The sequence below is a fragment of the Helianthus annuus genome, chromosome 13 (assembly GCF_002127325.2).
Source record: "Helianthus annuus cultivar XRQ/B chromosome 13, HanXRQr2.0-SUNRISE, whole genome shotgun sequence".
NCBI lineage: Eukaryota > Viridiplantae > Streptophyta > Magnoliopsida > Asterales > Asteraceae > Helianthus > Helianthus annuus.
Genome location: NC_035445.2, coordinates 150,744,784 through 150,751,806, shown reverse-complemented (window position 1 = coordinate 150,751,806; position 7,023 = coordinate 150,744,784).

The following is a 7,023-nucleotide window of genomic DNA, read 5'->3' as shown; positions in this document are numbered from 1 at the left end:
ACTTTCTTTGGAAACTTTTTCATTGGTGATACCCCGGTCCGCATGGTTGGCTTCCCCTGCGCGTACTCATCCACTTCCGCCGCCCGGCCGCACTCTCCACTACGAACAAACACATCATCACCAAAATCGGTCATAACCGATTTCCCCTTGTTTCCACCGATTCGGTTCTCTCCTTGATCACAATTCCTTCCGGTTCCTGTTAAACCTTTGGCTCTGATACCAATGTTGGTATCATCGTCATCGGAAACCCAGGACCAATCGGAACGGATGGACTTGTGACCACAAACACAATCATTCACGTACAAACCACAACACTCACACGAATTCATGATAATGAATTGAAACGAGAATGACTTGCAGAAACAGTAAACTAACCGAATGTAAAACTAGATTGACACTTGAACTTTTGAATATGATAACTACTTGAAACACGTTCGAATACAAACTGATAACCGCCGATATGATAGGGAAGTTTGGCAGCGAATTTATAGGGATGAAGAGGTACGTCTCCAATAGTCACGTTGGTTCAAAGAGATGTGACGATTCAGAAATAACCGCCATTCGGTTATTTGGAGACACACCGGTTCGCTTATGGCCCAACTTCCGTATGCATACCCGGCTGCTAATGGACTGCATATTTACATAATCATTCGACCCATTCTTGTGGCCTACGGCCCAACTAAATACATAACATAAACTATTGTTTGACCCATAACTAAATAACATTAAAACAAATAAACATAAAACAGGCCCGAGGCCCAAATACGTGACTCGGATGATTCTTGATTACCGAAACAATCTTCACTTAATTCTTGTTTATAGCTGGATGACTATCACTTTTCATTAGTTTCGATTAATCAACCAAATCAGTTCAACGATTAGTTTTAAATTACGATTTAGTATAAATAATCAAACAAAATGTGTAATACTGACCTTATGCTTCTCGTGGATACCATACCTGATTACCCGAGTGATAGACACAGCCCGGGCAAGTCAAATTTACTAGTCGCAGAAGATGGAGCAGGCGAATTGGGTCATATTTGGTTCAGTTTGGTCCAACATGAGTCAGTCCACTACAGCCGTAGAAAAAGCCCTTGCAGACACCCCATACAAGATTTGTGGTTTAAAGTTCAAGTGTTTATTTTGTGTTTGTTTTATATTCTCTCTTATAAGTTTTAGCATCATGGGGTGTAACTGTTGTTCAACTCTCTTGTGATTCACAGACTTGAATGGCAGAGTGAATTTTATCCAGAAACTTGAGTTCTATATTTTTCCATTGATAACTCACTTTTGCCAGGTTGAGTAGTGTCCTTTGGAAGCATTAAATCTAATCAGGTGGACTATTCATCTAACCGTCCTCTTATCGATTCATTGATCCACCAGTCTGACCCAACCCTGAGAACATTGGTAATTATGTATAAGCATTGCAACCCCCCCCCCGAATTTTTGCTCAGTAGTGTAATATATGTGGTTTTTGTATAGAAATTTTTGGGTATATACGTTTTCGACCCCCTTGTTCTATAGAAATTTTTGAGTATATACGTTTTCGACCCCACCGTCAGAAATCTCAAGGTTCGCCACTGTGTATAAGATACTAGGTATTCAATCGCCACATCAGTATGACATCACCTGTAGGGGGGGTGGGAATGATAAGTGGTTATATGAACAAAAGGTTTTACTACAGCAATTGAAGTTTTAGGATAGTTGGAAGCATTGTACCTTTTGTGGTTTTGAGAAGAGACTAACCCCAATGACTTATTGGTTAGAATCTTGAAACCTGGCCAAATGATAGGCTTCTTTCATAGATGTAGGGTGGAACATCTTAATTCTTAACAGGACCCTCAATTTCAGGCTTCAATGCTGTTGATACATATTATGTGGATACGGCTCGGCTCGGTTCGACTCGGCTACAAAGTGAAGGCCGTAGTCAAGACATCCTCCTGTCTTGACTCGGTATGCGATTTACTTTGTAACGTACGATGTAAATGCAACTGCGTGTGTGCAGTTTGCATTTAGTATTGCTTATGTGTTATGTTTGTTGTTTAGTTCAATTGAAGAAGCCCAACATGAGAAATAGTCCAACATGATGAAGCCCAAGTCTGAGGCCCAACATACATGGGACGAAATCCCTTAGGCCCATTTTACATGTGACGAAATCAGGGGGCTAACAAGTGACGAAGACACCAGGTGACGAAATCCCCTGGATTTCGTCGAGACCTTGGGTGTTAGTCGATGGGTTTTCGTCCAGGACTTGATTTCGTCAACATGTTACTATATATACACAGCAAACAGACAGAAACACTTAGAGCACAGAGAGAAGTCTGAATAGATTTCGGAGGGAACACACTGTAAACACACACACACTGAGAGTTTATGAGAGCATCTTGTAAACACCGCATTGTAACCGTTTCATAGCATTAATACATTGAGTGTTAATCGGTGAATCTTGTGTTTTACGTGTTCGTAACATGGTTTAACTTACCCGTTTGGATTCCGCACTCTCGGGTTTGTCGGAAACAGGAATAGAGGTTGACTCGATCCTCCGGGTGGACCTACAATTGGTATCAGAGCATTGGCTTGATTCCTTGTTTAAACCAAGTCGATTTTCTTGTGTTTTGATAGATTTTAAAACTGTTTTTCAGTTTGCATTCTTGTTTAAAAATCATATTCTGGAAAAGCTTTTCATCAAAACCTTGAAAATCTTTGTATTTTGCTATTAGTTTTTATAAAACCGTTGTTAAAATGCATGTACACATGTTGAGATTTGGTTTTTACTAAACTTCTTTGCAAAACTCGTGTTCGGAAAATTGTTCCGGTGAAATTATTGTCGAAATCTTCAAAAACTCATCGGAGTTCTTTATTTGTTCTTCAGGATCTTCATAGTTTTCTTGATAAATATGTATGTTTGATCTTTGTTGAAATGCTACTAAAGTGTTTTTAATTATAATATTGTAGTTGTTTGAATTATGTGTCTTGCAAATGATGATGGGTTGAAATAGAGAACCAAAAGGAGTCTTTAAAGATAAGGTGTTTGATAAAAGTGACCATAGTGTCAGAAGGATAAGATTTTAATTGTTGCATAATATCCAAGTTGTCTGGTCTCGTTAGTCAACAATATCATACTGGACGAAATCACATCTGATTTCGTCAAACATATCCAGACGAACACCTTTGATTTAATCATCAACCTGGCCTCAACGAAATCACCTACAGCATCAGTGACGAAATCACTTGTGCACTTATGCTGGACGAAATCACCTTTAAGCGACGAAAACCCCTTATGTTTTCCTGATTTCGTCTACACCTTTCAGCGACGAAATCACTTTGTTTTCATCACACGTCAGCGACGAAATCACTTACAGTTCACCGACGAAATCACCCTGATTTAATCACATTTGATCTTGACGAACTCTCTTGTTTTCGTCATTATTGTTTTGGACGAACTGCTTTAGATTTCGTCCTATACATTTGAACATTTCTAACAGAAGACTTTATTTCATTGTTAACTGTTTGATTTGAGTGTTTTGAGCAGGTATTCGTCATTATACATTCAAAATGAATCCAGATTGGTGGGGTACTCCGTCTAATACGGAAAGTAAGTATAGAAGCACGGGATTATCTCCATCATGGGCTGAACCTCCTGTACAATCGTTGTCACCTCAAATTTCATCAACACAATGGGTGTTTGTTTCAAATCAAAATCAAAGTATTCAAAGTATACTTTTAAGCGAAAATGAAACCGGAAGCAATAATCGTCCACCGAAGCTAATGCACATGAATGAATATCCGGGATGGGAAGACAGATTTCATATGTATATTCTTGGGCAAAACACGGAGTTATAGTTACGATTCATTACAGACTTTGATCAAGCACTTGATGTTGCTGCTTCAACTGTTGCGTCTTTTACAGATCTTTCTCCAGATGATAAGAAGATTTATGATTTAGAAAAGAAGGCTTTTTCTATTCTAACTCAAGCATTAAACAAAGAAATCTATCATCAGTTTGTAAGCTTCAAGACAACAAAGCGGTTATGGGATGCATTGAAGACGAGAGGTGAAGGAAACGAAGCGTCACGCAAATTACGACATGACTTACTCAAGAAAGAGTTTGATGGTTTCACATGTATGGAAAGAGAATCTTTGAGAGATTTGACAAGTCGATTTTATCACTTGTTGACTGAGTTAAATCATTATGGGGTAGTAACAACTCCTGCAGAGGTTGTCACAAAGTTGGCCGATGCGCTGCCATTTCAATGGAAGGGTTTCTTGGAAATTTTGAAGTACAATGGCACATTAGCTACAACCTCAATCAATGATTTCGTTCAGATGTTGGAGAATAAAGATCAGGAAGAAACTCTAAAGGCGAAAAAGGTTCCAGTACAACAAAATCCTGATATGTATTATGGAGCTTCTAGCACTTCTGCAAGACCTGCTCAACATGCTCCACTTCAAACGGCGTTTGTCACAAGTACAGATTTGTATGGCAATTAGATACAAGTTCCTGTAAAGCCAGCTCCAACCACAGACTTGTATGGAAATCCACTACAACCAGCTCCACAACAGCCAAGCCAACGATCTATCGTAGCAACTGATATGTTCGGAAATCCATTACCTGTTCGATCTACCGGAGCAACAGATCTGTATGGAAATCCACTTCCAGCTTCCTCAAGACCAACGGTTGTTCTACCAACCACAGATTTGTACGGCAATCCACTACCTGTGCAACAGCAAGCCTGTTATGGTAGCACGTCATCAGCTGGTCAGCCATCTAATACAGTACGACTAGACACATCAAGTTTCTCCAAATTTAGCATTGAAGTAGCTAAGGATCACATGGAGATATTGAACACATTGGTGAGCGCGTATTGTGGGTTGATAGCAGGGCAGATCGGAAACATCAATCTAACTCAAGAAGATTATCAGCAGACCGATAAAGAGGAGATGGATATGATGGACATCAAGTGGGCTTTCGCTAGTGCTGTTAGGCGGGCTAAAGACTTTATGGAACGGACGGGTAGAACCAGCTTGGAAAGTAAGAAAGATACCAAGTATGGGTTCGACAAGCAATCCGTCAAGTGCTTTAATTGTGGTGAACGTGGTCATTTCAAGCGTGAATGCACAAAGCCAGCTCAGCATGGGAACCAGAATCCTTTCAGAGGTCAAGGCAACCAGGCAAATCAGAATCAAGCTAGAAATGACGATCGCACCTTGGTCCCTGTAAACAATCAAGCAGGACCATCGAACACCAATCAAGCTCTGATACCAATTGTTGGACCCAGTATGGCCTAAACAACTTCTTTTCACGTAATATGGCAAGTGATTTCAGTAGATGTGAAAAAGATGTGTGGAAATGGAAATCAGACTTTCAAGAAACAAGACCTACAGAATTATCAAGTTTATATCACTTTGAATTTTGTGGGTTAGAAGAGCAATGGAGTTTGAAGCTTAGCATTCACATACAAACACCTAAACTCCATTGCTCTTCTCACCCACAGAATTCAAGATTCATTTGTATTAGATAATAATCTTACAATCACCTTGTTAAACTATTGTGTTTCAAAGTGATATAAACTTGATAATTCTGTAGGTCTTGTTTCTTGAAAGTCTGATTTCCATTTCCGCACATCTTTTTCACATCTACTGAAATCACTTGCCATATTACGTAAAAAGAAGTTGTTTAGGCCATACCGGGTCCAACAATTCCAATGAAGGAATGAAGATGAAAAATGTGCCAAAATTTGGTTGTTATGGTTTCTGATCGGGTCGACAGGAAAGATTCCAATGAAAAGTACGCGCCTGCAGCACGTCTGAAGCTTTTTTAAGATTCATGGATTTTTCTTCCACAAGAAGTTCAAAGTCCACAAGATGAACGTGTAGAGTACTTTTCTCTACGGTGTGATTAAAGAAAATGTGTTTGTTGAACAAACCAACCGGGTGTGCGGATGCCTTGGCGTGGATTGAACAACCGCACACTACTTCTCAAAGAGAAAGTCAAAGACCTTCGCTGGTGCAATGTGAAAGACCAGCCGGACCCAAAGGTCTATGATCTTGTTGCTGTGAAGAGATTTCTCAGTAGCTGCAAAATCGACTTCGAAGTCCACAACGGGTGGATATCCAGTTTGGAAGAGCATTCAGATTCCTCGCAATGCACGAAGCAGTTGCAGGATACGGTTTTAAATTTCTAATCTCTTCTATACTTGTCGATATTTAAGCTGCTTTATGATTTAGTAACATCTCGTATAAGCACTCTTTGACCTGACACGTTGAACTCGAATATCACTTCACACGTGATTGTTTCACTATGAAACTCGTCAATGTTGTCATGGTCCACACCGATTATCGACATGCCAACTGATTTTTCCAAAATTCGATAAATCAATTCTGATTAAAATTAATTTTGGTAAACGGCATTAAGGTCAAGCAAGAGTAATCCGCATCGGAAAATCGTTTTTGTAAATATCTTTGTGTTTTTAAAATTATTGTAAGTTTGTTGATTTTAGGGGGAGTAAATCCAAATTTGAAAAATTCAAAAACATCGAAAAATTTCAAAACTCAAAAACAATAGAAAAACAAAAATGAGTTTCCTGACGAGCAAAAGAGAAAATGATAGTAAATCAGTGGTCTGTCCAAACATCTTTAAACTGAAATGCAAAATGAAAAATGTTAAGCAGCTCTATATAAGATGTATCGGTAGGCTTACAATCATCTTAAAGTGTGCAGGGTGATATAAACTTAAATCGACTGAAGACCAGGTGGGAACCACTCATTGGCATATGGTCTTAGTACCGAAATTTCGTTTGAGAGATTGCCGAGGTTCTGAGATATGTGGTCTTTATGCTGTTTATATCTGGGTATCATGGTTGTTACTTTTACCGAAAAAAACGGAGACGAAGTCTAGATCTTCCATGATATCATACATACGTGTACATACTGCATACGACCTAAATAAGTGATCAACAATCACATGTCCAACAAAATAAGTGATAATATATCACATTCATCCGGGAGTCAAGTTCGTCTCTT